Below are 23,135 nucleotides of genomic sequence, written 5' to 3'. Positions count from 1 at the left end.
CTTCTGCCCTCTTCCTTTCCAGCCATGATGAAGGGTCTCAGCCCAAAACGTCGACTGTGTATTTCCCTCCATGGATGCCACCTGACCTGCTGAGTTCCTCCAGCACTTTTTGTGTGTTGCTCCAGATTTCAGCATCTGCAGAATTTCTTGTGTTTCCTTATTATTAAATACCAAGCCCTTTGCAATAAAGGCCAACATGCCACTAGCCTTCTTGGACCTGCCTGCCAATAACTACTTCTGATTCACACACTAGAACACCTCGATCCCTCTGAACTTTACTCCTTTGCAATCTCTCTCTTACCAAAGTGCACAGCTTCCCCACATTAAACTCCACTTGCTAGGTTTTTGCCCAGTAACTCAATCTATCTAGACTCCATTGCAGAACCACAATGACATCATCATGACATGGCCTTCCACCTATTTTCATATCAGCAGCAAATTTGGAAACTTTACAATTTGTTTGTTCCTCCAGGTCATTAATAATAATCAAGTCAAGTCAAGAACTGATCTCTGAGGCACTCTACCACTTACATCCCTCCAGATGGAAAAGGATTCATTTATTCCAACTCTTTGTATTCTATGTGATTTCCAGTTTTCAATCCATGCAAACACACTTCTCCCAATACCTTGGGCACTTAATTTATGCAGCAGCCCCTTATGTGGCACTTTGTCAAATGCCTTTTAGAAATCTAACTATACTGCATCTACAGGTTCCCCTCCATCAAATGACCAGAATATGATGAATAATGACCTGCATTCTTGGGTTTTGAAGTCACTGTGGGGATATGGAATGCAGTTTGTCATTTTCAAAAACTACAATGCTTCCAGAACAGAACCCACATACTGCAAGATAGCAAATATAATTCCACTATTTAACAAATATAATTCCACTATTTAACAAAGTGTGAAATAAGAGGGAAACATGGAACAATTAACCTGGCATAAGTAGCAAGGGATGGATTATAAATACAATCTGTAGGGAGGGATGTGTCTTGATGCAGGTGAGGGGGAAGAAACAAAACAGATGCCTGTAGACCAGTGTGGGGGAAGGAAAGAAGGCTGACCACAGTTCGAGGTGGACACAGCTGATCTTGGTCCTGCGGGTGACAGGGATCTTTAGGATTGCTGAGGAGGAAAAAAAAAAGGGCTGATTATAGGGTTGTGGAAAGGAGGGCAGGAACAGGCATGTCCAGGACACTGGGTGGGGATTGGAAGGGGGGGGCAGGAATTAGGCAAGGATGTCTGTAGGAGACCAAAGAGACTGCAGATGCTGTAATCTGGAGGGAAAAAAAAACTGCTGGAGGAGCTCAGTGGGTCAAGCAGCATCTGTGGAAGCAACGTTTCGGGTCAAGACCCTACATCAGGACTGCAAGTGTAGAAGGGAGATAGCTAGTAAAGGGGGGGGGGGGGATTGGTGAGGTAGCGGCTGACAGGCAATAGGTAGAACTAGGTGACGACAGGGATGATGGGCAGATGGGGCCAAGTGGGGTAGGAGAGGGTGGTGATACGTAGACACAAGAGGTGATAGAAGTGGGAGTGAGAGAACCTGGATGGATCAGAAGGAGAAGGACATGGAGGACAGGGAGATCAGTGTGGAGCATGCTAATATGCTAGGGCATTTCGAAATAAAGGAGGAGGTAGTGTTGGGTCTCTTAGAGTATTAAGGTGGATAAGTCCCTAGGGTCTGATGGGATATACCCCAGGTTATTGAGAGAGGCAAGAGATTAGACTGCTGGGGCCTTGACCAATATCTTCCTGTCCTCTCTAGCCACAGGCGATGTCCCGGAGGACTGGCAAGTAGCTAATGTTGTTCTATTATTCACGAAGGGAAACAGGGATAATCCTGATAACTATAGATCGGTGAGTCTCATATCAGTGGGAGAGAAGTTATTGGAGAGGATTCTTAGGGATAGGATTTATGAGCATTTGGAAAACGATAGCCTAATTAGAGCCAGTCAGCATGGTTATGTGCAGGGTAAGTCATGCCTTACTAACTTAATTGAGTTTTTTTTGATGAGGTGACGAGGGTGATTGATGAAAGTAGAGCTGTGGATGTTGTCCACATGGATTTTAGTAAGGTCCCTCATGGGAAGCTCACCCAGGAGATTAAGATGCATGGGATCCATGGTGAATTGGCCATTTGGATTCAGAACTGGCTTGCCTGCAGAAGACAGAGGGTAGAGGTCGATGGGACTTATTCTAGCTCGAGGTTTGTGACTAGTGCTGTTCCTCAGGGATCCGTACTGGGACCTCTGCTGTTTGTGATGGACATAAATGACCTGGATGAAAATGTACATGGGTGGGTTAATAAGTTTGCAGATGATACGAAGATTGGTGGTATTGTGGATGATGTAGAAGACTGGTAAAGGATACATTGGGATATAGATCAGTTGCAGATATGGACAGAAAAATGGCAGATGGAGTTCAACTCAGCCAAATGTGAAGTGTTGCCACTTGGAAATCAAATGTAAAGAGACAGTACACTGTCAATGGCAAGACCCTTAACAGTGTTGATGAGCAGAAGGATCTTGGGGTCCAAGTTCATAGTTCCCTGAAAGTAGCTACACAAGTTGATAGGGCAGTAAAGAAGGCATATGATAAACACTATGATGCCGGAGGAACTCAGCAGGCCAGGCAGCATCCGTGGAGAAAAGCAGGCAGTCAACATTTCGGGTCAGGACCCTTCTTCAAGACTGAAGATAGGAAAAGGGGAAGCCCAATATATAGGAGGGAAAAGTGGAGCAAGTGATAGGTGGACAAAAGCAGGGAGGCAGGGTGTGCACAAAGTGGTGATAGGTAGGTGCAGGTAAGAGATAGTGATAGGCAGGTGCAGCAGCCAATCACTGAGAGGCAGCACCTATCACTGCTCTGCTTTTCCCTCCTATATATTGGGTTTCCCCTTTTTCTATCTTCAGTCCTGAAGAAGGGTCCTGACCCGAAACGTTGACTGCCTGCTTTTCTCCACGGATGCTGCCTGGCCTACTGAGTTCCTCTGGCATCATAGTGTTTTTCATCTAGATTCCAGCATCTGCAGTCATTTGTTTCTCTAAAGGCGGCATATGGCATGCCTGCCTTCATTAGTCAAGGCACTGAGTTCAAGAGTCAGGAAGTTATGCTGCAGCTTTATAAAACTTCAGTTAGGCCGCATCTGGAGTACTGCATTCAGTTCTGGTTGCCCCATTATAGGAAGGATGTCGAGGCTTTGGAGAGGGTGCAGAAGAGGTTTACCAAGATGCTGCCTGGATTAGAGTGCATGTACTATGAGGATAGAACATTACAGCACAGTGCAGGCCCTTCAGTCCACGATGTTGTGCCGACATTTTATCTTGCTCTAAGATCTAGCTAACCCTTCCTTCCCACGTAGCCCTGCATTTTTCTATCATTCATGTGCACATCTAAGAGTCTCTTAAATGTCCCTAATGTATCTGCCTCACCACCTCTGCCAGCAGTGCATTCCACGAACCCACCACTCTCTGTGTAAAAAAAAACTTGCCTCTGACATCCTCCAATCACCTTAAAATTATGCCCCTCTTGTGTGAGCCATTTTCACCCTGGGAAAAAGTCTCTAACTGTCCACTCGATCTATGCCTCTTATCATCTTGTACACCTCTATCAGGTCACCTCTCATCCTCCTTTGCTCCAAAGAGAAAAGGCTTAGCTCACTTAACCTATCCTTATAAGACATGCTCTCCAAACCAGGCAGCATCCTGGTAAATCTCCTCTGCATCCCCTCTAAAGCTTCCACATCCTTCCTCTAATGAGGCGATCAGAACTGAACACAGTACTCCAAGTGTGGTCTGACCAGAGTTTTATAGAGCTGCAACATTACCTGGTGGCTCTTGAACTCAATACCCCAACTAATGAAGGCCAACACACCATACACCTTCTTGACCACCCTATCAACCTGTACAGCAACCTTGAGGGATCTATGGACATGGACGCCAAGATCCCTCTGTTCCTCCACACTACTAAGAGTCCTGCCATTAACCTTGTATTCTGCCTTCAAATCTGATCTTTCAAAGTGTATCACTTCACACTTTTCCTTGTTGAACTTCATCTGCCACTTCTCAGCTCAGGTCTGCATCCTATCAATGTCCTGTTGTAACCTACAGCAACCTTCTAACTATCCACAACACCACCAACCTTCATGTCATCTCCAAACTTACTAACCCACCCTTCCACATCCTCATCCAAGTCATTTATAAAAATCACAAAGAGCAGGGGTCCCAGAACAGATCCCTGCGGAACACCACTGGTCACCGACTTCCAGTCAGAATATGCTCCATCTACAACCAGCCTCTGTCCACTATGGGCGAGCCAATTCTGAATCCACTCAGCCAAGTTTCCCTGGATCCCATGCCTCCTGACTTTCTGAATGAGCCTTGCATGAGGAACCTTATCAAACGCCTTACTGAAATCCACATACCACATCTACTGCTCTACCTTCATCAATGTGTTTTGTCACATCCTCGAAGAATTCAATCAGGCTTGTGAGCCATGACCTGCCCCTCACAAAGCCATGCTGACTGTCCCTAATCAGCCTATACTTCTCCAAATGGCCATAAATCCTGTTTCTAAGAATCTCCTCCAGTAATTTGTCCACCACTGAAGTAAGACTCATTGGCCAGCAAGTCTTAGGGTTATTCCTACTCCCCTTCTTGAACAAAGGAACAACATTTTCCATCCTTCAATCATCTGGCACTACTCCTGTCACCCATGATGATGCAAAGATCATTGCCAAAGGCGCAGCAATCTCTCTCTCACTTCCTGTAATAACCTTGGATATATCCTGTCTGGCCCCGGTGACTTATCTATCCTAATGTTTTTCAAAAGTTCCAGCGTATCCTCTTTCCTCACGTCGACATGCCCTAGTGTATCAGCCTGTTGTATGCCATCCTCACAAACATTAAGGTCTCTCTCACCGGTGAATACTGAAGCAAAGTATTCATTAAGGACCTCCCCTCCCCCTTCCGACTCCAGGTACATTTTCTCTTTAATCCTACCTTCACTCTAGTCATCCTCCTATTCTTCACATACGTGTAGAACGCCTTGGGGTTTTCCTTGATCCTACTCACCAAGGACTTCTCAAGCACCCTTCTAGCTCTCCTAAGTCCATTCTTAAGCTCCCTCCTAGCTACCTTGTAACTCTCCAGAGCCCTGTCTGATCCTTGCTTTCTAAACCTTAGGTGAGCTTCTTTCTTCCTCTTGATAAGATGTTCTATAACTCTTGTCAACCATGGTTCCTTCACTCTACCATCTTTACCCTGCCTCAATGGGACAAACCTATCCAGAACCTCTAACCAACCTCCACACTTCTGCTATGCAGTTCCCCAAGAACATCTGTTCCCAATTTATGCTTCCAAGTTCCTGCCTAATAGCATCATAATTCCCCCTCCCCCAATTAAATACTTTCCCATATCATCTGCTCCTATCCCTCTCTATGGCTATGGTAAAGGTTAAGGGGTTATGGTCACTGTCTCCAAAACGCTCTCCCACCGAGAGATCCGAAACCTGATCAGGCTCATTGCCTAGTACCAGGTCATGGTCTATCGTCTAGTTGGCCTGTCCACATACTGGACCGCAGAGGTGAGACAAACTTGGGTTGTTCTCTCTGAAGCAGTGGAGGCTCAGGGGAGATCTGATATAGGTTTATAAGATTATGAGAAGCATAGAGTAGGCAGCAGCATCTTTTCCCCAGGATTGAAATGTCTAATACCAGAGGGCATGCACTTAAGATGTTAGTGAGTAAGGTATTAAGTTCAAAGGAGATGTGCAGGGCAATTTTTTCTTTTACACAGAGTGCTGGGTGCCTGGTATGCACTGCCTGGGGTGGTGGTGGAGGGAAATGCAATAGGGGTGTTCAAGAAGCTCCTAGCTAGGCACATGAATGTGAGGGAAATGGTAGGATATGGATATTGTGTAGGCAGAAGGGATTAGTTTAGTTGGGCATTTTATTACTAATGTAATTGGTTCGGCACAACATTGTGGGCTGAAGGGCCTGTTCCTGTGTTGTACTGTTTGACGTTCTGAGAGAGAAAGGAGCACAGGGGGTGCAGGTTACCTGAACCTGGAAAATTCAATGTTCATACCATTAGGTTATAGACTACCGTTGTACGTCTGTAAGGCTTTGGTGGACTGTGTAGAATGGTAGGGGTGGTGGGAATGATGGCAACCTAAGTTGTCTGTAAGACTGTGGAGGGTAAGAATGGGGCTGACAGTAGCATGAGGGTTGGGGGGGGGGGGGGGGGGGGGGAGTCGAGACTTTGGGGAGGAGATAGCGCCATCTGCCTGCATGGGGCAGAAATGGGGCTGTCCATCTGTTGGAGGGGAGATGAGGCTGTCTGTGGGGTGGGGGGGGGAAGATGAGAACACGGTTGTCCGTGTGGGGGCAGCATCTGCTTGTGGGGGAGGAGACGGTGCTGTCTGCCTGCGAGGGCATACTGGAGGGGAGCGAGGGTGGGGGCTGTCCATCTGTTGGGGAGAAGATGAGGCTCTCTCTGAGTGTGGGGTGGAGACAGGGCTGTCAGCCTTTTGGGGGGGACTATCTGCATGTAGGGGGAGGGGGGAGTGGACAGGACTGTCTGTGTTGGGGGGAGGTGGGGGCTGTCTGCCTGTTTGGGGGGGGGGGAAGGTGGGGACTGTCTGCCTGTGGGGGGGGGGGGAAGGTGGGGACTGTCTGCCTGTGGGGGGGGGGGGAGGTGGGGACTGTCTGCCTGTGGGGGGGGGGAGGTGGGGACTGTCTGCCTGGGGGGGGGGAGGTGGGGACTGTCTGCCTGGGGGGGGGGGGAGGTGGGGACTGTCTGCCTGGGGGGGGGAGGTGGGGGGACTGTCGGCCTGTGGGGGGGGGGGAGGTGTGGGGACTGTCGGCCTGTGGGGGGGAGGGGGGAGGTGTGGGGACTGTCGGCCTGTGGGGGGGAGGGGGGAGGTGTGGGGACTGTCGGCCTGTGGGGGGGAGGGGGGAGGTGTGGGGACTGTCGGCCTGTGGGGGGGAGGGGGGAGGTGTGGGGACTGTCGGCCTGTGGGGGGGAGGGGGGAGGTGTGGGGACTGTCGGCCTGTGGGGGGGAGGGGGGAGGTGTGGGGACTGTCGGCCTGTGGGGGGGAGGGGGGAGGTGTGGGGACTGTCGGCCTGTGGGGGGGGGGGAGGTGTGGGGACTGTCGGCCTGTGGGGGGGGGGGAGGTGTGGGGACTGTCGGCCTTGGGGGAGAGGTGTGGGGACTGTCGGCCTGTCTGGGGAGGGGGGGTAGGGACTGTCTGCCTGCCTCTGGGGGGAGGTGGGGACTGTCTGCCTCTGGGGGGAGGGCTGGTCTGGGGAGCTCTGCTGTAACCCCCGGCCAGTTGGTCATCAGGCCCGGTGGCAGCGCCTTTGCCGATCGGCAGCCCCGCCGCACCCCGGGGGGAGGGGGCGGCCGGCCTCCGCTTGGCCCCGCCGCCAGTTGTTGTGGCGGCCGCCACTCCCCCCTACATTTCTTCCCCCGGCCGGCCAGCCGTTACCCCCTCCTTCCTTCCTTCCTTCCTCCCTCCCTCCCTCCGTCCGTCCGTCCCTCCATCCCCCTCCCCTTCACCTGGTCCAAGGAGCCGCCGCTCTGGGAGCCCGAGCCCGGCGACTTCAACATCCGTCACCTTCCCCACTGTCCGCCGGCCGCCACTGCGCATGCTCGCCAGCGACGGCGAGCCGGCCGTGCCAAACAAACCTCCGCTCTCTTCTCCCCAACTTTGGAAACGCGTTTCCCTTCTTACCCGGGCCTGTCTGGCTCGGAGTTCCCCATGTTAACTCTGATCTCGGCATTGGAAGAATATTAGAACTATGAATGTATTGGTTTGATGACACATTGGACATAAAGAAAGACTTGATTGCATTGTTTTTTTCTTTCTGGACAAAACACAATGTAAAATATATCAGCTCTCAAGAGGAATCTTGAAAATGAATATGACCCCCTTATGCTGAAATGGGGTTGTGATCAGCCTCAAAACAAGCTGCTGAGTGTTTCTAGCATTTTCTGTTTTTATTTGTGATCAATCTCACTCTTTTTTGCACCTACCACATCTGAACACTCATTATGATAAAAGGTGCAATTTAACGTACCAGAACACCATTGGGATGTGGGATGAAACCAGAGCACCTGGCAGACATGCAGAGAATGTGCAAGGATTCAGGATTGAACATGGGTAACAAGCAGTCACCTGGATGAACGAACAGGTCAATCAGCATCTGGGGGGAGGGGGGGAAAGGAATTGTCGACATTTCGGATTGAAACCCCACATCAGGTTCTAATGCAGGGTTTCAACTGAAAACATTCTTCCAGAAAATTGTTTGTTGGCCCTATATTCTAGCATCTGCAGTCTCTTGTGTCTCGAACATGGGTCCCTGGAGCTGTGAGTCAGCAGCACTAACTGCTGTGGTGCAATGTGCCCAGATCTTTGGAATTATTCACCTGAGGGAGTTTGATTTAGATTTTTAGAAACCAAGAAAATCAAAGGATATAGGGAAAGGGAAGGAAAGCTGTGTAGATCATTCTCACTGAAAGATAGAGCAGACTTAAGGGCTCTTGTAACCTTCATCCACCTACTTATACTCTATCAAAACTCTTCATTGATGTTGCAGCTCAGGGCTAGTTAAAGGGACATCCTACTACACATTGGACTCTTAGCCAGGAAAACAAAATCTTCTGGGCCTCAGGGTCTGATTTAATATGGAGTCTGGGATTTTCTGGTGAGAATTACTTTAAAACATTCATCGTCTTGAAAAGAAAACTTGAAAAGAAGTCAGGAGAGTTTTAAGTTGATATCCAATCCTCTACCTCACAGCAGTTAAAAACAGTATAGAGGGACCTGGAATGCTCATACACAGAGCTGGGTGAATTACCAGGTTAAGTGGATTACGCAGAGTGGGGAAAAGATTTTGGTGATCATTAAAATACCATGGTGAGAAGTTTTTTTTATATTTAAAAATAAATTTTATTCATAAAAATATGTACAGGAAATACAATCAATACGTATCTTTTTTTACATTCATTGTGTCATTAAGTCAAAATTTTCGTAATATTTTGAAATCAATATATTCATGGTGTCATCAAGTCAATACATTCTATTTACAAAGCACTAATGCCACCTATGTGGCCTCTTTGAACAATACACCAAGTGTTTGAGAAGCTGTTACACAGGACCCAGCCCCTAATGTCCAGTGGCAGTACGACCTTATATTACAGTCCTTCGTTATTTATCCATAGGTTGAGAAGTTGAAAGTAACATTTTGCACTACACAGGTCTAGACATTGCCTATTTCCAACAAGAGAAAATGTAGTCATCTCTCCTCGATATTCAATGTATTTTTTAAAATCATCAAATCCCACCAGCCATCAACATTCTCAGGTTAAATAAATGAGCCAGTCATATAATAACTAGGCTGTTGCAGCAGTTCTGAAGCTGGACATCCTGCAGCAAGCAACTCACCTCCTGACTCTCAAAAGTCTTTCCAACATCTACAAGGTACAAGTCAGGACGAAGATCCTAATTTGACTGATTCAGTGCAGCACTGAAGAAACTCAGACCTTAAGGCAAAAGACCCATCTACTGCCCTCAGCATTTACTCAGTATACTCATGGCACACCATAGCTTGCAGTGTGTTCCATCCACAGGATGAACTGCAAAAAGCTACTTTGTCTGTACCTCCCAAACACATCTCATCTAATAACCAGATTCTCTTCCATGACTCAGTCCACCTTAATTTGGAAATGCATTACCATTCTATAATTTTTGGTGCTTAAAAATGGCTTCAGTTTTGCTCTGAGATGACTGAACACTGCCAGCTCCCTGATAGCCGCAAAATATATATACTTTCCCAGCAAGGACCATGGGAAGGTTCAACCCCCATCCATAGCAGTATTGCTAAAGGAGTTAAGTGTCCCTGTTTGACAGCTGGCCAGGCCAGGAGCTTCACTTGGTTGGCTGTCTCGAAATGAAAGGGGATGCTGATGCTAGATGAGAGAGTGAGAGTGGAAAATTGAGAGAAGGAAAAAGGGATGGAAAGAGGAAAGGAGAAAAGGGAAAAGAGAGAAATGGAGGAGAATGAAGTGAGGGCTAGGGAAAAGAAAGGTGGGAGAGAGAACAAAGGAAAGGAGGGGTAGAGGATGGGAAGGTGATGGAGGAGAAAGAGCAGCAAGGAAGGAAAGGAGAGAAGGAGTGAGAGGAGAAGGAATAGGAGCAAGGAAGGGGGTCTGATAAAGAGAAAGGGAAGGAGAGGGGAGGGTAGGTGAAGAAGAGAGAAAGAGGAAGGAAAAGGATGGAAGAAAGGGAAAGGGAGGGGAATGGAAATGGAGGTCAAAAAGGGAGAGAGGAATAAGGACAGGAAGATGGAGGGGAGGAGCTCAGAGGGAGCAAGGGAAGTGTAACGAGCAAAGAGAGAGGAGGATTATGATTCCCAACACTCCTAACATGAACAAAATCCACTGTATTCAAATGGAAATTGGCTGCTCCACACAATATCAGAATAGGATGAGCATTTTCCTTTATAATTTTCCCCGTCCCGGATTGCAATCTAATAGGAGAGGCCTGCACCACTATTTGACCCTTCAAACAGAAGGGTCTGGTCTTTGCAGTCAGCAGCAAGCAAACTAATTGAAACCTACATTGACGTGTCACCTTCCAGGAACAGCCAGAATTCCACCCCTTAAGGCAAGCAAGGCCTGTCTGCAACTTGACCCATCCAAACTTCTTCACATTTAGAATGCAATGTCGGCAACACTAACCTAACCTCAACCCTCATAAGCCTGAGGCTGGGTGCATATACACATGCCCATGGACAAGCTCAGATGCAACTTCATGCCTCTACAGTCATCCGCAATATCATGGGTCGCATGCGCAGGCCCAAAGTTGAGCAATCCACAGTTTACATTGAAATCCCCACAGGTTCAGTCATCTTCATCTGAAATCAGAGACCCCTGGTCACATTCGGAATCTTCACAATTGTGCTCTACGCGTAGACAGATTTCAGGAACAGGAACATGGATGGTAGAAGAGGAATGCAATGGAGGAATCCTCTTGAAGTTCAATACTCTCAAACCTGTTCACGACAATGAATACCAGTTAGAGTGATAATGTCCCAAAACAGTACAAAATAGACAAGCACTGTGAAGCAAAGTACTTCAATGATAACGAAGCCCAGTGAGGGGAATTCAATCGCCTTGGAGTATGGGCACAGATTGGTACTTGGCTATCACCAGTGTGAATCATATTTAGTATATTGGCTCTCTAATACCAAAGGATGCAAAATATTGTGTGAAGTGAAGAAACAGAGGCAGATCTGGAAATCATGATGCAAAGATATAGAGTGTAAGATCGTTGAAGCCTTGCCCTTGAGGGTTGAAAGAGCTATGGAGGAGATTGTAAAGCAGGCCCTGAAAAATAGTAATGGTCTAAATTATTCCCAGTAACACTCAATGGGAAGTATAGAAATAGGACGATGGAGCAGAATTATGCATAATCATGAGATAGGTGCAGAAGGGGAGTCCTTCCGACTTCTGGTGTATCACTTTGGCAGAGAATGTAAACTAATTCCACAAGAGTTGGTCCTTAGATGTGATGTGAATGGTTGAAACAAGATGAACCGAGGACTAGAAACAAATCAGAATGAGGTGTGATTTTAATAGATACAAATAAATAGATTAGGTTTGGATTGCAATTCTGTTTTATTATTCAGTTACTAAAATTGGTGTTGCTGCCAAGGCATCCATTTAATGCCCTTCCCGAATTTCCCTCAAGAAGGTTTTGACGTTTCACCTTTTTCAATCTCCTTCTGGTGATGGTACTCCAACGATGCTGTTGGTTTGTGAGTTCCAGCAAAGATGAAGGAACAGCAATATACTTTCAAGTCAGGACGGAATGCAACTTGTAAAGGAACTTGTCAGTGACCATGTTCCCATTTGTCTATTGGCCTTCTCCTTCTTGGTGATATTTGCAAGATCATCTGAGCACACCTGAGTCTGGTAACTAAGTTGATTCCAGGTATTCTGTCTGGTTTTACTCATATCTTGCTTCAGCACAATTGATACAATTTAACAACTTGCTCGGCTCTTTCAGAGAGCAGTTATATGTTGTTGTGGGTTTGGAGTTACATATAGGCCAACTTGGGTAAATGCATCAGATATTTGCCTCTTAAGGATTAAGGTCACCACGTGTTAAATAAATGTGGGAATTGTGGATGTTCAAAGTCAAAGATCAGTTTATTGTCATATGTACAAGTACATGTATACACACGTGCAATGAATAACTCACTTGCAGCAGCATCACAGGCACCTACCATCATATAAGCAGCATTCACAAGGAAATCATAAATTAACATAAATTATACACTTTTTTTTACATGAAAGAACACAATTAAAACAAAAAAGTCTATTTTAGTGCAAAGTGATCAAAGTGGTTATAGTGTTGCTAAACTGTAGCAATTAGGGTTGTGCCAGAACTAAATGGTTGAAGAGAAGTAGCTGTTCTTGAACCTGTTGGTGTGGGGCTTTAGGCTTCTGTATCTCCTGCCTAGAGGTAGCTGCGGGAAGATGGCATGGCCTGGATGGTGGAAATCTTTGATGATGGAGGTAGACTTCTTGAGGCAGCGCCTCCTGTAGGCACTACTGATGGTGGGGAGGGATGTTCCCGTGATGCATTGAGCAGAGTCCACTGCTCTCTGCAGCTTCTTACATTCCTGTGCATTCAAATTGCCGTACCAGACCATGATGCAACCAGTCAGCTGAGGTCATAAAAAGCCATGTGAGAATAAGAGGAGGTGGTGATACAAAGAATAGGCTCCAAAAAATGGAGGACTGGCTGTTAAATATTCCTGGATACAAAATATTTTGGAAAGGTAGGAAAAAAAGGGGTAAAAATTTTGACAGAAAATCATTATAATGTTGAAACGACAGAGGCCAAGAGACAGCTTTACTACTTGTCGACACCATTAACAGTGTTGTATGTTACCTAAAGCTATTTTTTTTTAACAAGTCCTATAAACAATGCATTCCTTTATTGAGAAGTTCCCTGAACAGCAATGTCAGGTTTCCTGTGAAATCCCACATTATGTCATCTTCAGCATGAGCTATTGTTTTGATCAATTGCTGAAGCTGTCAGTACTTAAGTTCACAGCTCCAACTTCATCTGCCAGCCCCTAAAGAGACATACAACAATACAAGCAGCTCTCATCCAGCTACAGGGCATCCCTGGGTTATGAACGCCCAACTTACGGACACCCTTACATATGAACCAGCTCTCATAATATTAATAAATTCAAAAGTCCAACATGTTTGATCCTAAGAACGACAGAATTAGTTTCCTCTCACTCTTCACATTTAGTAATTCTTCTTTCAAATCAGTCTGATGTGCTTTAGATGCAATCCTTTACAATACTGTGGAGGTATGGTTACCATCTTAAGTGTTTATTTGTGTGTATTTTCCAACTTATAGACAGAATCGACTTAAGGATGGCCGTAAAAACAGAACACAATCATTACCTGGGGACCACCTTTACTGGAGAATTTCACTGCTTAAATAATGATTGCAGCAACACGAGAGTGGTAAGCAGGGAGTTGTGGGGGTGAGGGTGGAGGAGGGGAATGCTGTTGCAAGGGAGCAGCTTAGAAGGTGCTCTCAAGGAATCAGAGGGATCTGGATAGGCTGGTGAAGAACAGTGCCCAAAAGTGATATGTTTCCTGTGACATAGGCCACAGATCTTCCAGGGCTACAACCAAGTGCTCCTGGTTGGATCCACCAGGGATGTCACTGTGAGGAGCAGCACTGCATGAGTGTAGGCCATGAATGCCTGCACCTTGGGGAAGACTGATGCAGGTACATGACCATGTCCATTCTTCCTTCAGACAGGAGGAACAGGCAAAGTGGATAAAGTCTGGATGTAGCAGTGAACAGCAAATGGTGAGATATGGCAGAGATCAGCAGTAGCAGTCTGGAATGATGGAATCCACACAGGACCATGAGTGTAAACCTTGTTCTTTCACTTCCTCCCGGACTACCATGCAGATCTCTAAATGCTCCTTTGGAATCAAGTAGAAGTTTATTTTACAATAAATGAAAATCAGTGAGATACCTTCCCAAACAACTTTTCACGACAGCAACCCTGGTCTCAACTTCAGAAATACTCCCCTTTTCTTATCTGTCCCATTCCTACCATCCCTGTTGTGGAAAACTAATCTGTTTTCTCTTTCTCAGTTCTGAAATGTTATCTCTGTTTCTCTTTCCATAGATGCTGCCTGACCTACAGAAGGTTTCCAGCCTTTTCTGGTTTTATTTCAGATTTCCAGTATCTGTTTAGTAAACTTTCATTTGGAATTAGAAAAGATTAATTCCATTACTTAATAATTCTGGTATTTGCAATTCAGGTTTTCAGCATTCAATTAACATTTATCTAGTAATTTCAGGTAATTATTCACCATTTAAACCCATTCTAGACCATCATCTATTCTCTCTTACTACCTTCTTTCAATTTTACTCTCTCCTGCATTCCAACCTATTGTAAACCGACTTTTTTGTTTGCTAAGTATTTCCTAGGATGTGTGGTAGGGAGGGGATTGTGGGAATAGGTCATGGGTGATTGTCCTAGTGAATGAAATGAAGGAAGCTGGGCCTATACTCTCTAGAGTGGAGATGAATGAGCCATAATCTCGAAATCCACAGGGCTGGCATTTCCCTGGCTGGACTGTCTAGACCCAGAGGTCAGTGTTTCAAAACAAGGGGTCAGCTATTCAGAGCTGAGATGTGAAAACAAATTCTTCACCCAATGGACAGTAAATTCTCTCCTCAAGAGAGATGAGGTTCAGGTACTGAGAATATTCAAGACAGACATTACTAGGTTTTTATATATTAAATGAATCAATGGATTATAGAATTAGTGGTGAAAAGTGGACTGAAATGAAAGATTAGGTCTGATATTTTTGAATGGTGGAACAGGTGCAAAGAGCTGAATAGCCTATTGCTGCTTCCTACTTTTTTGCTTCAATTTCTATCTTCCCCTGCATCTTAAAACTCTATTAAGTCTCTAAAGGTTCCCACTTCAGGCAAAAGGCAATCAACCTGAAATGTTAACTGTATCTTGCCCTCTCTACAGATCCTGTGCAAACTAGCATTTTCTGTTTTACTGCAGATTTTCAGCACCTGCGAGTTTTTAATTATTAGCTCCTACTAGTCCCATTCCTTCCTCAGATCACAAGCGCCCGACCTAATCATATTCAGTGCATAATGTATTCTGTTTCCAGAGAAAAGTCTCCTTAAAACCTTACTTGTGCCTAAAAGAAAGACTCAGATTCTGTGCTAATCTGACATTATACTCTATGCAGCTAGACACGTTGGCACAATGTTCAAATGGTGCCAACACCTTGTGTTGCTCATAGAATTTGATTATCTCTTTGCTATGTATTGTCCTTAATCAGATTTTTTGTGTGTCCAAATATTTATTCATTTTCTTTTAAACATTTCTTTCTTCTCTTGAAGATGGTGACTAACACTATTGATGTTAGTTGTCCTCTGGCATTCATTTAAATACTCAGTAGGAGTGGGCAGACAGAGTCAGCTCTGACAGACTTATTAACCCTATAGGGGAAGAGATTGGCTCACAGCAAATCTACAGTCAACATTAAAATTGACATGGAATCCAACAGGGATGAATGACCCATCACTATGCAGCACAAATTAAGGTGACTGGCAACAAATGTACTGTTGATATGGGGAAAAAATTTTTTTTATACACGTTGAGTCGCTTGAGCCATTATTGTTCAGATGTCACTACAGTTACAACACGATGTGAAAAATTGCCCAGGTGTGTCCTGTTCACAAAAAAACAGGACAAATCCTATCCAGCTATTACCACCAATCAATCTACTCTGAATCATCAGCAAAGTAATGGAAGGAGTCATCAACAGTGCAATCAAGCTGTACTTGCTCACCAATAACCTACTCACCAAACCCTGACTTACTCCTAACAGAGGCCAAAGAGCTGAATTCCACAGGTGAGGTGAGAGTGAGTGTCCTTGGCACTGAGGCAGCATTTGACTGAGTGTGGCATCAAGTAACGCCAGTAAAATTGAAATCAATGGCATCAAAACAAAAACACTCCACCTACTTCATTGTAAGGTCAGAAGTGGGGATGCTTGCTGATGATTGCACAATGTTCAATTTTATTGGCAAATCTTCAGCAAATGAAGCAGCCTGTGCCTGCATGCAGTAAGACCTAGACAACATACAGATATAGGCTGATATGTGGTAAGAAACATTTGTCCCACTTCTAGGCAACGATTGTCTGCAACAAGAGAGAGTCTACCCATTGGCCCGTGAAATTCAATGGCATCACCATCATGTTCCCACCATCAACATCCTGGAGGGCATCATTGATTAGAAACTTAATTGGACCAGACATAGAAATACTGGGGCTACAAGAACAAGTCCAAGTCACCCACCATTCTAGTCCAAATCCTTAAACTCTCTACCCAACATCACTTTGGGAGTACCTTCACCAGAAGCAGTGTCGTGGCTCAACGTGGTGGTTCAACACTGCCTTCTCAAGGTCAATTAGTGATGAGAAATAAATACTGGCCTTGCCTGTGACACTCAGATCCTGAAAATGAATGAAAAATGTACCACCTGATATCATAGTGGATGTAGATTCCTTTGTAGCCTTCTAAGGAAAGTGGATAACCTTATTGTCTACCTGCAATGAACTTCCCTGTAACTGTGACACTTTACTCTGTATTCTGTTATTGTTTTTCTCCTGTACTACCTCAATGCACTGTTTAATGAATTGATCTGTACAAAAATTATGCAAGACAAGTTTTTCCACTGTACCTTGGTACAAGTGACAATAATACCAATACCAAATAACTTCAGGGAAAAGTTGCAGATTATATGGGGAAATAAAAGTGAGAGAGGATAATGATGGATGCTCATTGAAAAAGCCGGGTTAGAGTCAATGAGCTGAATGGGTGCTTCTGTGCTGTACTCTTCTAATGGTCAAATAAACTGCTTACATTGTGCATGTTATCCACTACAATCAAATTTTGAAACCTATATCATAGCTGCCACTAATGTTAGTTTCTGTAGCAATGACTTGTTTTGTAGTGTCAGTCTCTCTGAACTCATTGTGTTGAAGAGAAGATGCATATATCTGCAAAATATATTCCAAATCATCCACACCAATCTCTCCAGGTTTCTCAAATTATTTATTCTTGTCAGTTTTTATTTAGTATTGTACTTCTTTTGCAATGGAAAGTCTGAGCCAAGCATACTTCCTTCATCTTAATAAATATTTTTATCAAAATAAACTTTGTACTACCTGCAACTTTGTTTGAATCTCAGCTGCCATTTTGTTTCTGTTTTACTATGAATGTAAAATAAACCAAACTTTAACAAAATTCAGATGATTAATTTCCAGGTGTTAATCTGTTTAATCTGCATGATTTCATCTGACAATTTATTGAATCGTTTGCTTACTACTGTCAGCAAATCAACATTAAAATACTAAATCACATGTTAATGCTTGAATGTCTAATGAGGTAATCATTTCCATTTACTATGCAAATACCTACAGACAATTTAATCAAATGCACTTCTGTGATGGAGTTTCAGTACAATAACAATTTTAGTTAGAAAATATCATTTCTGTTTGCATTGGCAAAAAGATATTAGCATTGCTTCAATTTCTCTGATTGAATCCATTCATAAAGCAACAGAATGCCAAAAGGTACATATGAACTGAAAACTGCTTTGAAAAGATTAAGTATGGGTTGGCACAGTGATTAGATTCTTCACAGCATTTAGAAACTTTGAACTTTTTATTTTTTCCTTTTATGTTTTTTTTTGCTCAGCACAGTATGATAACCAAACCTAAAATTTTAAATTAAAGTGTATTTCATTTTGAAATAGATCCTTGAAAGTAGACCAGATCTAATTAATGTGACTGAAAATACTGTTTTCTTATTAACTGCATTGCGACAAGAGGCTCTCACCTATAAATTTTTAATGTTTGAAGTGTGTACTTCTGATGAGGCTTTGCAGTGTAGAGCTTAATTTCTGCCACTAGATGTTGCAACATCCAAATCCAAAATGTGGAATAGTAAATTATTGTATCAACTCTCTATGAAGGACATTTCTATTAATACTGATACAATCCTCAAAAGAGATTATTGAGCCTGTGTTTGGAATGGTAAAATGTTTCAGATTCAAATTCATTTGAGGACTGTCAGCTTGGATTGATGAAACCTTTAAAATGATGCTTAAATACATAATCAAATATCACCCATTCCAGCTTGAGACTGGCAGTTGAAAGTTTTCCATTATAATTTGAGACTAGGATACAATTCTTGAAAATTGCAATGGGGCAGAAAAACATGGCAGTGATTTTAAAACTGACTGATAGTCATATTTACAGGCTACATAATGGTTTGCATCTTCATTCCATAAAGTAGAATCGGGTGATCTCACAGCCTCAGGTTCCAGATCAGCAATGGTTTGTCATCATTTTGTAAGCACGTATAAACTACTTGTGTACTGATGAGTATTAATTTCAATGCACTGTCTAAGATGTGTGTTTCAGGAAAACCTATTTTGGCTACAGCATACACAGTAAAACTTAAAAGCAATAGAGTGGCAGTAAAAGGTAATTGCCTAGAAATCACACCATGTAGTGTTGTGCTTTTAAGTGCTAGGTGACTGACTAGAATGTCTTTTGAAAAAATTGTGTGAATAAAGTTAATCTGAGAATCACAAGTCATAAAATCTGATGGGGCACCTTCCAGTCGCAGTGCATGCTAGCGCACACCAGGCTTTAGACAGGTGGGACACGCATGGAGGGGTGTTATCTGTTGTGCAATACTAATTCAGAATGTTGGTGGGTGACATGGTCACATATTTCTGGATTAGAAAGACCACTCTCATCTCTCTCCATTTACAGTAGCATTATTTTTACACACTCATGGGAATGGCTCACTGAAAGAATGCCCAGGTCAAGTGCTAATACAGCTTGTCTGTGGGGACAATTATCCAATAAATAGCCACACCTGGAGAGGTGCACATTTGGAGCAGACACATGGGTAAGAGATCTATGAGGAATTAGTCTTTGGTGACAAGGGCCCCAATATCTTGATTTTTTTTCACTTCTTCCTATCTCACCAAGCAAGGCATCATTTTCATCATTAGGGTCAGAAACTGTAGCAAGTCTTAATAGTTTTAATGCTCCTGACAAGGACAACCACTGTTACAATTCCATGTAAACTGTGGTACAGTTTCTGCCCCCAATCATGAAAATGATGCCTTGCTTGGTGAGATGGGAAGCAGTCCCACAACAGCGTACGGGACTACCATGGTTACATACATACGTAACATAGGATACCACTGATTAGAAACACCTCATTTGTACCAGTGCAAGAGCAGGAGTCCCGAGAAAAGTCTCGTGTTCAAAATTTTGCTGGCTAAATACTTCATGTCATCTGTTATATTTCTTCTCTTCATGGAGAGCTGCATCTTGGAAGATTAGCAGTCTTAATCCTTATCTTGGCTCTGAGTGTTGTCCATGCTGCCCTAAGGCAGCAGAATGTATTAATAATGATTGTCATGGACCACTAGGAACTTATAGGAAAATACCACTGTGGAAGCTCAGGGAGTAATTCCAATGCACTGCTCTGGGGCTGCTGCCTGCAGTGTTCTCCAATGTTATCATTTGCAGTCTCACAACAAAACCGGTTAGCAGGAGGATTCAGCCTTTACCTCAGTTACTCCAGCAGATGGAGGAGGAGGTAGTAGTAGAGGAAGCAATGGAGGAAGTGAATGAATAGACAAAGCAAGTAGTGGAGTGGGAGGATGAAGGCATATGGCAGCAAAGAGAAGCCCTTTCTAGATGTTCTATCAGGTCCAATATGATTACTATGAGATTCTCCCCAGGAATCCACTCCACAAGCCCCACATGTACAGGGAGGGTAGTTATGTGGGGAAATGACTCATTGCCCTCATTACTTGATTATGGTATTCAATTCTCAAAATCCCAGGCTGAGAAATTACTGTCCTACTTACACTCAGCACTATACACTCAGTTGTATAGTGTACCTCACATTCAACTGCTTCTGAAAGCCCAGAGTTCTGCTACAAGCATGTACAAAGCTGCCAATGACAGATGCCAGTGTTCAGCCTGCACATTGCCAATATCTAAGAAAATGCTTAATAGCCTCGAGTCAAAGACATGGTGTCTTCCTTCTCTTCCTCCACTCGCTCTGTGGAGTGGTGTTCCTGCGTACTGTGGAGAAGGGGCAGGGTGGGGCTGGTGACTAACAATATGGTGTCTACTGAGGTTCTGCAATGATAAAAGCAAAAAGAGCATGGTACTGGTAAGTGAGTAGCACTGTTTAGTGATGTGACCAGCGCACATGCAGATACATGTTGACTAAGCAGTCATTGCTATGAGGGAAGGTGGTATAGAGAAGGTACCTTCAGATACCAATCACATCCTCAAACTTCAACAGGGATAACACACCAGGTGGTTCAAAGCCTATAAGGAGGGTGATCTTCTGAACCTTCAGGGCTGGAAGTCTCCCCCTTTCATTTGTTTGGATTGGTGCAGGTCACTAATTACTTCATCCTCAAGGACACCGGGGAAAGTTAATTTTGAAATGGCACAATGACATGTTAGTCATTGTTCAATTGTTGTGACTGTGTGTGATGAGAGCTTAGAGGGTTACTGTAAAGAGCTAAGGTGGTGAAAAGTGCAAGAGAACAGTTGAAGAGATGGCTTCCATTGTGGAATAGGTGCCTATGTGTGAGTGGTAGTGTTGTATACATTTGAAAGTGGCGTAACTGAGGCACCATTCAAGTATCAGAACACTAACCTTGGGTTATCTTGTATAGTCACAGAATTTCTTTCTATATTGCTCCAAAGGCAGTCAAAGCTAGTTATAGAGGTGATCTAAGTACACACATCAAGTGGCTTAATTCAGAATGTTCTTTAAGTCAGGGACCCTGATATCAATTCACCAGGGATGGATGAGAAGGTGTACTGTATTGAGCCACAAATTTACATGACTCATGCATTAAGGCAGCTTTGTGTACTCAAACCACAGATATTTTCAACAGCATTGTGATCAAATGCTGCATCAAGCTTACACCAGCATGAATAGCCACTGGCTAACCATACAAAGAAGGTTTGTGCTTTGGAGCAAACTAATTTTTAAACAATAAGAATCAGCTGATAATGGTGATTTGTGTCATGTCTTTAAATTTAAACCCTTACACCAGTCGTTACATTAAAATACCACAAATACAGATGAAGATGTGAGTCACTGGTATTGGGCATTTGTGTAAGGTCATTCTTTTGGGATGAAACCACATTTCATATTGAAATATGCTGCTGATGTACACTGGTTGATCAACTATCAGAAGACCAGCTGATTGCTGTCAAGATCATGTGGCATTGGGGGTAAAATTGTTGCTGTTTCTCCAACTGTTTATTCAAAGATCTAAGGGAAAGGATAAACAAGAGTGACTTCAAATAGTGCATTTTTACAAGTAAATTTTCCTTTTCACCACGCAGATGATTAGAAAGGCAGAGTGGTAATAGAAATGTGTCTCAATGGATTTCACCCTCTTTGGAGAGCGAAATATTGTTGCATTGAACACTATGCTGGGCCTCTTACAAGAAATTGTAAATTTAAACTAAAAACAACTTGCAATGGTAATAGTGGGTTTTACACCCAGAGAGAAGCTCTAAAACATGACCTGCACAGTTCTCAACATGACCATCCTAAATTCAGCATAGTTGCCAACACTGCTGAGTAGAAATCAGAAGGGATTCAACCTATAAAGGCACACTCCTCATGTAGTCAGACAGCAGCAATGCATACTATAGCTGCCATGAAGGAAAGAGCCTACAAGGGACAGGGAGGCTGTTTACAGAGAGGGACCACACAAGTGCCAGGAGAGGTGTGTGATACCCAGGGAGGAGCAATAGGCATGCACAGGAGATCCCCAGGGCTACCAGAAGGAAAAAAAGAGCATGGCAACTTGTGGCTTATGTTGTCTCCTCTGGGAGTGAGTCTCCTCTGATCAATGGGGAAGTGTTGTAATAAATTTCAGGATTGGGTGCACCAGCCAGCAGAGTCAGGGGAAGAAAAATTATGTAAGAAAAATTAAAGAAAAATAAATGCAAAAGAACAATAAGAAATGAAGAATGCAGTTTACATTATGCCAGTTTAAGGATTTTACAGGGATAAGTGCAAATGAAAATGATATAATGACTAAATTTGTTCTTTTATGAATGCATGTGAATGCTCAAGAGTTTGATGACTGAATTTGGTGAACTACTGCCATGTGGGAATATGATGTTGTAGTGATCCTAGAGACTTGGCTCAAAAAGCAGCAGTACTGGGCTTTAAATTCTCCTGGACACAGTGTTCAGGAAGGATACAGAAGGCAAGAAACAAGGATAACAATGCTGATATAGAGAATATTATAATGCTGGAAAGAGGGGGCTCAAAGGTGGAATCTAATTGGTTTGAGCTAAGAAACAGAGGGAACATTATATTTCAGCATGCATTCCATAGGTCACTACTGAGTGGGAGAAATATGGAGGATCAAATATGCAGAGGGATTCAAAAATTATAGGTAGTTATAATAAAGGTTTAAACTATCTCAGACTTGCAAGGTAATAGTGTTAAGGGCAGAGAAGGTGAAGAGTTTCTAATATGAGCGCAGGATAATTTTCTGTAGTAGTATGTTTTTGGTCTAACAAGGAAAGAGGCATTACTTGATCTGGTGGGCCAAATGCATTTAGTTTGAGTGAGGGAACATTTAGGAGATAGTAATCATACCATAAAACTTAGATTATCTATAGAGAAGGAGAAGGAACAATGAAGTAAAGATAATTGGAGGAAAACCAAATTTAATGGGACGAGAAGGAATCTGATTTAAGTAAACTAGAGCAAGTTGACAGGCAAAACTAACAGAACAATGGGGTGCCTTGAAGAGATGGTTCAGGTACAGTTGAGGAACATTCACATGAGGGGCAAAGGAAGAACAAAACTCCATAGCTCCCTGAATGAGCAAAGTGATACTGAGGAAGAGAAAGCAAAAAAAGGCTGCTTACTTAAATCCCAGTGAGAACCAG

General features: G+C 43.7%; 1 protein-coding gene across 2 annotated transcripts in view; it reads right to left on the bottom strand.

The window, feature by feature from the left end:
- Positions 1-7,661, bottom strand: part of fbxo38 (F-box protein 38) — a 65,366-nt gene extending 57,705 nt beyond the window's left edge. The window contains exon 1 of one of the 2 annotated variants that reach the window (XM_052014065.1): positions 7,564-7,661. The gene's annotated coding sequence lies outside the window, so the exon portion shown is untranslated. The remainder of the gene's footprint in view (positions 1-7,563) is intronic. The other variant, XM_052014066.1, reaches the window with a different exon arrangement.
- Between the last annotated feature and the right edge of the window lie 15,474 nt (positions 7,662-23,135).

The sequence above is a fragment of the Pristis pectinata genome, chromosome 4 (genome assembly GCF_009764475.1).
Source record: "Pristis pectinata isolate sPriPec2 chromosome 4, sPriPec2.1.pri, whole genome shotgun sequence".
Taxonomy (NCBI): domain Eukaryota; kingdom Metazoa; phylum Chordata; class Chondrichthyes; order Rhinopristiformes; family Pristidae; genus Pristis; species Pristis pectinata.
Note: the sequence above shows the minus strand (reverse complement) of the source record. Positions and strands in the feature narration are given on the sequence as shown.